Source organism: Aplidium turbinatum, chromosome 7 (assembly GCF_918807975.1).
Source record: "Aplidium turbinatum chromosome 7, kaAplTurb1.1, whole genome shotgun sequence".
NCBI lineage: Eukaryota > Metazoa > Chordata > Ascidiacea > Aplousobranchia > Polyclinidae > Aplidium > Aplidium turbinatum.
The window spans coordinates 31141882-31153459 of NC_137478.1; positions in this window are offsets into that span (position 1 = coordinate 31141882).

Sequence of the window (11578 nt, forward strand, 5' to 3'; positions counted from 1 at the left end):
TATTATGATTTACATTTCTTGAGGAAAACCAGTTTAGCAACATCCGAACATTGTGTATCACAATGTTAAGTGTGCTGAGCTAGCTCAGATTATAAACATAGGCCTACAGCAGCTTTGTGAACAGAAGTTGGCAGAATCACGTAACTCTGGTTCAAATCTTGGCGTATGCGTTTGAGTAACCCACTCCGAGAACAAACCTCCATTCAGCGGCCCCCCAGTTTATTAAACACCATTATGTAGAAACCTGTATCATTGGACTAAAAAAATATTTAAAAAAAGTTAATTCTGAAGCTAATGGTTTCACATACTCATCATTCTGTGATTAACCTCAAAAAACCACAGTGTGCATTATTGTATTATTCTCAAAGCTACAAGAAATGTGCATTTTAAAACCGCCGGCCCTACTCTGAGACAGTGGATAAACTGCAATAATTTAAAGTTGTCACTTAATTTTCTGAGTCACAAAACAATTAGATCAAACGCACACACAGCAGGTTCAACCGTTGCTTCGTGGCCTCGTAGAGCGAGGTGTTCATGCAATGACCTATGAAACAATCAACAACTGGACTCTTTGCTTGATCAAGCCAAGAGAGGAATAAATGTCTCCATGTTCCGTTTTTAGGCCATTCAAAAAACGCTTTTTCAATAAAAGTGCAACGGCTGGCAACTTTTTTAAAAAATAATTTTTTAACTGTATTGAGATCTAAATCCGTTATCGTAAAAGAGAGAATAAAAAAAAAACATGTAATAAGTTATGTGTAAAATAGTTTGACGCACAATCTATTCCTTTACTGAGATCTTTAGTACCACATTTAAAAAATTGTCAGAATGACCTGACAGAGTATTGAACCCATGCCAGCTGATTCAGAAACGGTTCCTCTGACCACCAATCCACTGTGCCGATTACACTACAGAACCTATAGAGGCTACCATACGCGTACTTCATTTGCCTCCACATTAAAAAGTTAAAGTTCTTTTTGATCTATCTGTTTTAGCATTCATTTCGGGACCACCTTGTTTCAGTTCAGTTTGTTTTTATTTCTGATCATCACAACGAAAGACAATAAGATGCCGATCATAGCAAAGGTCTAGGAAAAGGTAGAAGCGACAAAACGCGGACGTTATAAAGTGCATATTACCAAAGCAGGACAATCAGTAATATGGCACGGTCGCAACACGCCATGCAACGGTAATTTGAGTGCAGTAGCGTGGTTAAGAAATCTGCTTGGATAGAACACCGTAGCCTATTACAATATAAAACAATTACGTGTTGCTTACAATGATTCTTTGAGAGTCTTGCGCAATTTGCCTCGTTATGTCAGTGCCCGTGAATATTAAGTAATGAATAATATGACAACGTTTGATGCTTTAATGAGGAAAAACATGTTTTCGTTTATCAACCGTTGCATTCACTCTTCAAATCGCTTTATATCAGACCTGATGTCATCTGATTGTTTTTTATCGTTTTGAATACTTTCAATTCTTCCAACGCTCATTGTACGTAAATTTGTAACAGTAAGTTAGATATTTAGTGAGCTCTTAAACAAACGACATCCAAAGTGGCTCTCTGTGACCTTTGTGCATTTACAGTTTGTGTATTATTTCGTTGTTTTGTTTTGGATATGGACAGCTTTGTCTGACGCAAATAAATAATAATAATAATATGACAGAATAATTATTGGCAAGTTATTGTTTATATTATGAGACAAAGCATGTGGTTTGTGCTAGGGATTGTAGATCATAGGGATGCGAAACTTCATCCGCTTTTGGCTTATCCGCAACACTAGAAGGGTTACGTTTTTTTGTAATTTACAAAATAGTTTACTTTTTATGGGTTATATAAGAAGAGTGAAGTTGGTTTTAAAGTAATTTAAGGTTTTTAGTTGAAAGCAAGCCAGCAGCAAAGCGTAAAAAAAATGTTAAATTGGCAATTGACCCTTCTAATGTTGAAGGAACAACGGAGTTGCGCGTCCCGTAATGTACCGTCCCTAGGTTTGTGCGGAAGGTCTCTTGTTTTAACGCAGTTTAGTTGAATATTTAAAATAAATCGTATTAACGTATCCAAATATACTTCAAGAAAAATTGTTTTTCTCACTGCAAAATTTTGAATAAAAAGAATTATTTATTTTGGGTAGTATGTTTGCTTCCAAGGAATCCTTATTGTTAGCAAGGTTGATGTGATTGGATGTAGCCAAAAAGTTGCAAAGCCGAGCGGTGAGTACCCTCATAGGCCTACGACGTTTGAAAGGGCGCCGGTTCGATACCGCTCATGTCCGCCCTGATAGCTCAATTGGTTTGCGCTTGACTTCTGCAACAAAGAGGCTTCAAGATCAAACAGCGCTGGTTCAACTCTCGGGGTGTGCGCTTGAGCAACGCACGTTAAGGACTGCTCTCCATTCTGCGGTATCTAATGGATGGAATAATTCCCCGGCAACAAGACTTCAACAATCGGAAACTTCACTCTGTCAATCTCGGTGACCGGTCCTGCAGTCAGTGATTCAAAGCCTCTACAAGTATGCGAAACTGCCAGGATTAAGCTCTGCAAGAAGCTTTTCAATCAATCAATCAATCAACATGCGGCTGTGTTTTTGACACGACACTTAAAAGCAGTGGCGCGGGAACTATTCTTTTCTAGGGGGGCTGAAGCTGCGGTAATGTTGTGAGCTTCTGGGAGGCTTCGCCCCCCAGACCCCCCTTATGTGGGAGAACATTTCAATCTGGTAGTAGCTATTATCGGTCCCCTCCTGTGTGTAATAAGACGCCAAAAACACACACATTGTATAAGTTGTTACAAACGAAGAACGGCAACAACAAAAACAGCTGTTCAGGAAATTAAAATGAAAACGAACAAATTAGGAAGTGATATGAAAACGATAGTTTGTGGAAATAAGTTCTCACACGCTTTCGAAGATTGCTTTTCGCTCAGGTTTTTCTCTATGAGCTGTGCAATGAGTTTTTTGACATCGACAGTGTTCAAAATGTTTTGGTGGACATGCATCAACGCAAGACGAGTAAGTCTTTTTTGTGTTATTTACCTTCTGAACCACATTTTCAGGCGCCATAGAGGAGAAAAAGAACTTTCTGATGATGCAGCTGAAACCGGGAGGCAAAGGCAGAGCTCCACAACTTTTCACGTTTCTTTGAAAAGATCTAGTCTTCGAGGGTTTAGTTGCGATAGTGTCTCTGCAACCTTTTCAACGGAGTTTGCGGTTTTTCCACTTACAACATCGCTGAGCAAGGTAAGTTCCGTTTTTAGGCGATCTTTTCAAATGGCATCGGGTAAGCTGATCTCAGTATCAGATCTTCCCTCACCGTTTGCACAGCTCAGAAGAGCCTTTTCTCTGTTGGCTGCTATAAGCAGACCCACTTGGTAGAATCTTCGATCAAGCTCAGCTTGAACAAGATCAAGGGCTTCGATGTATTGCCGTTTCCACGCTCCTTCTCCGAAGACGCTTTACATCCGATTCCTCTGTGTTTCGAAATCTTGCTAGAGTTTTGCTCACTTGGGGATTCTTTGGCGTCTTTAGGTTATTGGCAGATGCAAAGACGTTCGCTGCTTCCACAAGCATGGAAACGGATTGATCTTTTCTGAGATTTTTGATCCGTTCGCAGAAAATGGTGATGATCCAAAAATGAAGAAGAGATCTTCTTGTTTTGGAGCTGTCTTGCGACGGCTCCTGCAAACTGAAAAACTTCACCGCTGCAAGTAATCGCAAAATAAAGCCACATCATGCGTGCTTATTTTACCAAGCTGAATATCTTTGCACGTGCGTCTTCTTTCATTGCACTATCTTCTGTCATGTGGGTCAGATATTGCAACAGCCAAACAGGGTAGGGTAGCACTTAACATCATGAGCGAGGGCAGAAGCACGAACGCACCAACAAGTAGGAAACAAACCCAGCAAATTGCAGGCAACTTCATCGGAACCAAAAAGCGACATGAACAAAGATTTACGTTTAGACGATCGATTCACGAATTACAACTGCAACACCGTGAACGAAGTTTAAGACATCTGCAATAAGCCTCACCTCCTTTACAACGTCTTGTAAAATCAAATCGAGAGCATGATTACTGCAGTGAATGTAAAACGATCCAGGGCATAATGCTTTAAGTTTGGCCGCCCTCCGTTATAACAACCAGATCTCTTGCTGTTTTATGCTGCAAAGTGGATATTGCAGAATGATGTCCAATAAACGATGGTCCGCCATGTTAGTAAAGAGGGTGGCTGGTACCGCTACTGCGAGGTATAATAGCTCCCTATGATTGACGACTCTTATTGCAAATGATGAGCGCGACCACACGTAACAGGAACTCGATTCATCGTAGCAATTATTGCTCGCATAATTTTCTGAAAATATGTTATGTACCTTAAATTTTCAGAATTTTCTAGCGGGGGCTGAAGCAATTTTAGAAAATTACAGGAGGGGCTGAATTTTCTCTAGGTGGGGCTGAAGCCCCTTGAGCACCCCTACTTCCCGCGCCCTTGCAAGCATGCTTGAAAGTGAATACGGAGATTGGCTTCTTTGCCTTTCTTTCCACAATCTAAATTTAGAAGATATGTTGCACCAATGGACAGGGAAGGACCAACGGGCCACCCTTTTATATCTTAAAAATAAAAACAGGAAAAATGTTGTTGTGGTATTGAGATTGAACTTTCTAGTTTTGGAAATATTCATCACCGGAACATGTGAGCTTACAGAGTAAAATGTAAATTTTTAACTTTGTTCCTTCCTACAGTTTTTTTTCACCTATCTGTGTATTTCTTCAAATTTTTTTTTGCTTATTGATTGTTTATTCATAGACAAATGATATTGCAAAAAGCCGATTGTTTCTTTTTAATCATTGAACTAGGTTGGCCATGAAATCCCAGAACTATCATGCATCGCACCAACGGGCCACCCGCTTGTTTGACCAACAGGCCACTAGTTAATATTCATCAACATCTTACTTTTTGTATTCAGATTAAAAATGTCAACAATTAAAACAAATAACAACAAAACAAAATTGTTTAGTTCTGAAAATCTTAGCAATGCTGTCAGAGATGTTGTGACACAAGTTATTTCGTTTCGAACGTCTGCAAACGAAGTGTGATACGCCACGAGCAGCGTTGGGTCGTTGTGTTGAAGAAATTGAAGAACCAGTAGCCCATTGTTTATGTTGTTGTGACGTTTATATATTGTTCAATTTATCAGATGTCCAAACTGAGCTTCAGCGCATCAACTTATTGTCACGTGATAAGTGGCCGGTTGGTCCAATGGCAGTGGTCCGTTGGTGCTAATGAAGTTGGACCAACGGGTCACTTTTTGCATTGATTTATCAGTTAATTTTCAGCATTTTGTAGTTGAAAAATTAAAAAAAAGTTATTGATTATTACTGTTGTGTGAATCTACTACTATGCCCGAAAAGGAGAACGCTTGAGCTTTGCATGGAAAAAAAATAACAAATATGTAAAAAATAGCCCTTTTGTGCAACATCTCCTATATAACCACACAGCGTAGGCTAAGTCTCAATACGACGACAAAAGCTAAAAGCTCTCGAGTGATCGTGCCACGTCGTTGTCTTTAACAAATTGCGCAATAAACAGAATAGGAATCTTTTCTTCTACACTCGCGGATCTACTGAATGGGCCACTCTTCTCGCAATGTTGCGAAATAATTTCCTCTTCAAAAGATTGAGAAATGCAGCGTGGCATCTGTAGCAGGTAAGTCACTTGAGCCTCGCGTTTGCATCCGTGTTTGCTTAAGCAAACAAACATCGTTTGTTTTGTGTTATATCTGTCATCAAGTATTCAAAAGACTCTTTTGCTCCACGTTGCATAAGCGTCTCTTTTTGCGAAACCAGTTATAATAAATTGTCTTATCACAAAGGGTCATTGTGTTGGTTGTTTATTTGTACTATTGTCTTTGACTTATTTCTGTAAAACCTATTTGCTTTTTGAGATTTTTTTCGATCACAAAGCAATTGATAAAAATAGACGGCAAAAGAAAACGTTGAGTGATCACGACATAATCTATCAGTGTTTGTCCTTAAATAATTATGAGACTGAACAAAACGCCAGTCTGCAATTCTCCCAATAGCTGAAAAATGCAGACAGCTTCGGTGCAGCTGCAGCCAAGTTGATTTGGATTGCGAAACAAAATTGTGGTTAAACTGCTGCTAAGCCTGCGTTGCAAACCACTGACAACTCTGTTCCAACAAAAAACTTATAAAGGAATTATTGATTGCTTGCGAAAAGCAGTTGAAAACAAAATGTTAATTTTTTTTCAGCCATTTTTCTGTAGCATTGAACACTCTTGTTAGAAACAGGGTTGAGAAAAATTCAGCAGCTAAGGTCTAAAGATGGATTCATTCCGCTCTTGCAAACTATAACATGATTTAAGTAGAGCAATGCCTGTCAACCGGACCATCTTATTGATAATTTTCCTGTTTTAAATATCCTAACACCAAACAGAAATGTCGTTGGGTGACAATTCCGATCAGGCATGTTCAATTGCATTGGCAAGGGGGTCCCGAGGTACTTTTGGAAGCGGCACTGAAATGATTTTTGGAGGCACGAAATTCTTCCAGGGGATCCGTAGATTTGAAGATACCATGGCGTAATTTTCAAAATGCAGGGCGTTTGTAGCCAATCCAATTTATGGGCGTTTGTAACAAACCCAATTTATAGAATGGGTTGGTTTGGTTTTTGAATCTTTATCCTCGGACTGACAAAGCCTTGATAGGTTATTCCTGGTAGTTTCACATAGGCCTACTTGTAGAGGCTCTTAACACAGGGCCGGTTACCGAGATAGGCAGAGTGAAGTTTTCCGATTGTTGAAGTGTTGTTGCCGGGAAATTATTTCATTCACTTGGTGCCACTGAATGAAGAGCAGTCCTAAAATGCGTTGCTCAAGTACATACTTCAAGAGTCGAACATGCACCGCGTAATCTTGAGCCGGGCGCGTAACCAGTGATCTGTGGACTGAGTGTCTGGATTTGGGATCCCGGTGACCTCACTCGTATAGGCTTAAATTATTTTCTCAATGCTCCTGAGCATATAATTTAAAGTGTTCCTTGGTAGTAACAAGCCAACCAGTTCAGTGACCGAGTGGTTATCGCCCTCGACTCTGGTGCTAGAAGGTCTGGGTTCGATTCTAGGTCGGGTCATTTCAAAAACTATAAAAACGGTAACGATTGTATTCTTTCTTGCATAACGCAGTGAGAATAAGTCTGGTAATAATGTGATGTCATCGTAATCCTGATATGAAATTAAATATTGATCCTGTCGCTAGAAGAGTTTAGCAGTTGTAAAGCGACAATAAATAAAACTATAACGGGTGTGCGCTTGAGCAACGCATTTCAGGACTGCTCTCAATTCAGCGGCACCAAGTGAATGGAATAATTCCCCGGCAACAACACTTCAACAATCGGAAAACTTCACTGCCAATCTCGGTAAACGGCCCTGCGTCAAAAGCCTCTACAAGTCTGCGATACTACCAGGAATAACCAATCAAGGCTTTGTCAATCCGAGTATAAAGATTCAAAAACCAAACCAAACCAACTATAAAATTATTACTACAAACAAGCCATATGCGGTAGTGTTTCTATAGTGGGAGTCATAATGAGATGATAGAGTACCACTTCGATTGAAACTTGACAATATGAAACACAGGGGCATGACACTGGCAATCGTGCGAGTCCTGATAATTCCAACAAATGAATAACTAACTTTCAAAAAAGCTCCCGATAAGGTTTGACATTAAATGGGAAGCATGACAACCATTTTTCTTTGACGTGCTGCGTACATGGTCTTCAGTGCGACTATGCACAAGTGGGCCCTGGCTCCTTCACCAGAATGTGAGTTTGATACTGAACAGACCGCAGACCATGTCACCCACCGGCCTCCAAAACGGTACGCATGGTATGAGGGTCCTGGACGACGAGACTGTTGAGTGGCTGATGGTTTCCTGCCCTCCAATCTAGCCTGGAAGGATCTGCTCATACGCTGATGATGAATGCGACTATGGAGGCTTTTTGACTATTCAATATAGGAGTCCATGCGTAAGCGATGGCAAAGCAAAGGAAGGCCAGTGGAGGACTGCATTAACCTTTTTGTTTTTACCCAAAACCAACGATTCGCCCAAAAAGAGCTTCGTTGATAACAAATGACGAATATAGTAATGCTTCTATTGAATGTGTTGCTCTTCATCAGCTCTTTGCAAAGCAGATAGTGTCAATGTAATAAGTCGCAACTGGATACATTATTACCCTAATCCATTCAATTGCTGAGTGCCAAGCAGGAATAAGACACCAACACCACTTTTTGAAAATTTGGTATGACCAGGGCCGACAAGGTATCGAACCCATGCCTACCGATGCAGAGGGGGTGCACTAACCACTAAGTCACCCAAATATGACTGCTTACACCCAGCAAGGGGATATAGTTGGTCATGGGCCTCATTGACTGACAGTCCTGCTGCGTCGTTCATTCTGTGTATGATATTTTTGGTGAATTTTTCTGTTTTTAGTTCAGAGATTGCAAATTAATTGAAACATTTTCAGAATAATGCTTAAAGGCGCCATCTTGTGTTTTCTTGAAATTAAGTGTCAGCAAAAGTTTGAAGATTCTAACTTCAAACTCCCAGTTCACTGCAAGGTCATGATGATTTACATGCTTTGAAACTGTTCGCTACGAGATGTTTTGTGATTGGAATGGCAAGATTAAAGTTATACGCAGAGCAAGGGTCTCATACCTAATGGTTGGCCGGTATTGAATCTGTAGCCTATCCTCAGACTAACAAAGCCTTGATAGGTTATTCCTGGTTGTTCGCATACTTGTAGCCTAGAGGCTTTTGACGCAGGGCCGGTTACCGAGATTGACAGAGTGAAGTTTTCCGATTGTTGAAGTGTCGCTTAATCTTGAAGCTTCTTCGTTTACGAAGTCACGCGCTAACCAACTGAGCTATCGGGGCGGACTGAGCTATCACTGCTTTGAGGGCGAAATGAAAACTTTCAAATAACTCGAGTGACTCAATATACTGTAGAATCAATTAAAATTACGTATTAATTCAAGACAGCTAAGTCCTCGGTATTTTAGGCTTGACTTGATCAATAAAACAATCTCAGGATTGCTTGCTTGTAAACTGTTCATCCGTGAGCCGTGATCTTAATATAAACTTCTTGGCGTTTAGGCTATAGATGGAACATGTCTTCGCATAGTGATGTGTTTTTAAACATTGCATTTACTGTAGCTCTTTCAGCAGCAATAGGTAACCTCGAAACCTTTTACGTGAAAGACATAAGCAAAATTTCGAAATCATTACTTTTGCTTAATTTTGTTTCAAAACAATTTTACATTTAAGCTACCCCAACTCTAATTGTAGCCTGGTATCTCTCTCATAATGACCTCTTTCAGAGCAAGCAGAATTGAACAAGTTGGACTTGATTGATTGAATCTTTATCCTCGGGCTGGAAAATCTTCTTACAGAGCTTAATCCTGGCAGTTTCGCATACTTGTACAGGCTTTGAACCACTAATGCAGGCCCGGTCACCGAGATTGAAAGAGTGAAGTTTCCGATTGTTGAAGTTTTGTTACCGGGAAATTATTTAATCCATTAGATGCCGCTGAATGGAGAGCAGTCCTTAACGTGCGTTGCTCAAGCGCACACACCCTTGAACATGCGTGAAGGTGCAGTCCATGATTGAAACTGTTTTCTTATAATTTGGGAGGAACTGTTTTCTTCACAAGGAATAGATACAAACCAGCTCAAGTAGCTCGGAAGGATAAGCGTCCTAGTTCGCAGAAACAGCAAGATAAAGCAGCGCTGTCAACTTTCCTGATATGTACTTGAGCAAGGTATTCTAGGGGCAGCTATCCATGTAAGGGTACCTAGTGGACGGGTTAATTTTCAGACAGCAACACTTCAACAAAAAATGAAAACTTTATTTGTCAATCTCGGTGAATGGACCTGAATCAATGGTTCTAATCCTCTACAAGTATGTAAAACTGCCAGCCAGAAATTGGGATTCAGTTGAGGGAACAGCAATGGAATAAATTTTTCTGTTTACCATCAAAGCACGCAGAGAACATAAAAATGGACTACACGCAGAACATAATAATGTCGAATCCAGGGCTACGCCTGGTGGTTGAAGATTTAGATTAAGTGGAAGGGAAGTCGTGGAAGCCAATCTTCGTGTCCATCTTTAAGCATACCTACAATATAAGTGTCGTGCCAAAGACATATAGTCCAGTCGTTGAAGCGAAAAAAAGGGTCGAACCTTGACTTAATTGGTGTAAAGCTGAAACTTTGCACATTGCTTCTGTTGATTATGTACATTGACCAAAAAAAAATCCCCGTGAAAATCTTTTGGTGAAAAAAAGTTATCCGCTTTTTTTGAAAATCCGCCAATTTTTTTCTCAAACTGGCGGATAAACAAACTTTTCAAACAAAAATTTAAAAACAAAAAAATTTTCTACAAAAGGTTTTCCAAAAGGTTTTTTCTAGTAGGCCTATTTAGGCTATCATCAAGAATAATATATTAAAAATCTAGGAGAATCAGAGCACCGGAAAGTTGTCATTTTCAAGATGGCCGACAAAACAGTGTAATGACAATAATTCACTTAATATTCATGCTAGAGCTTTAATTCTGGCGTCTATCCCTAAGCTTAAGGTGGTAAAGAATTCATTAAAACAATTGAAAATGAAATTAACTCATTAGTTTAATGGAAAGACTTATATGAAACAAAACCAATAACGTGAAACATTGGCTGTACAGGAATGGCAGACCACTTATTAAGTTATTTACATTCAGTTGAATACTGAAAAGTTTGGGTGTTCATTAGGACAATTATCGCTTCTAGTACTAGTTGCAACGTTCATCTGATGAAATTGAAAGTAAAAGCTACAACAAACAGGATGGTTTATTGCTTTACTGACGTTTCGCGCACCATGAGAACGCGCATCCTCAGAGCGAATAACATTCAAAATAAAACTTCACAAGGTTATATACTGTAGTGCGGTTGAAGGCAAGAAAAAATAACAGATAACTTAAAATTGAACAACTGGCCAATGATGTGTGAGCGGTTACTTTCCACGTTAAATTACGTAAAAACCTCCATCAATTAGTCCTGGTCATCATCTTCATCCAGTAATGACTGATTGTACGTATTGTTACAGGCATCAAGTTGCACTGTCCACATGATGCGGTACAGGGTAGATTATTCTGCCTACAGCTCCACCTGGCAGTGCTACAGCCAGTTGTACAGTTGCTGTAGGTTCTATAAGAGGGAATCTGGGTCAGCATCCATGTCCGACTCTGTTGTCACAAACTGACTGCCTTCCAGTTTCCAACCCCACCCGTAAGTTTCCATATCACCTCCTGTCCTAGCCAGACCATTATTTGGTAGTAAACCCTTAGACAGTGAAATTTTGTCGATGACTCAGTAGGTGGTAGGCGGAGAGAAATAAGGAGAGGAGAGAAGGAGAGAAGAGTAAATAAGGAGAGAAGCTGACTCGAAGACTAAGCCTATATGTCACTTCGCTGCCTCCTGTCGTCTGTTGTAGGCTATCACATCTGTGATCGCAGTGTCATTGTATG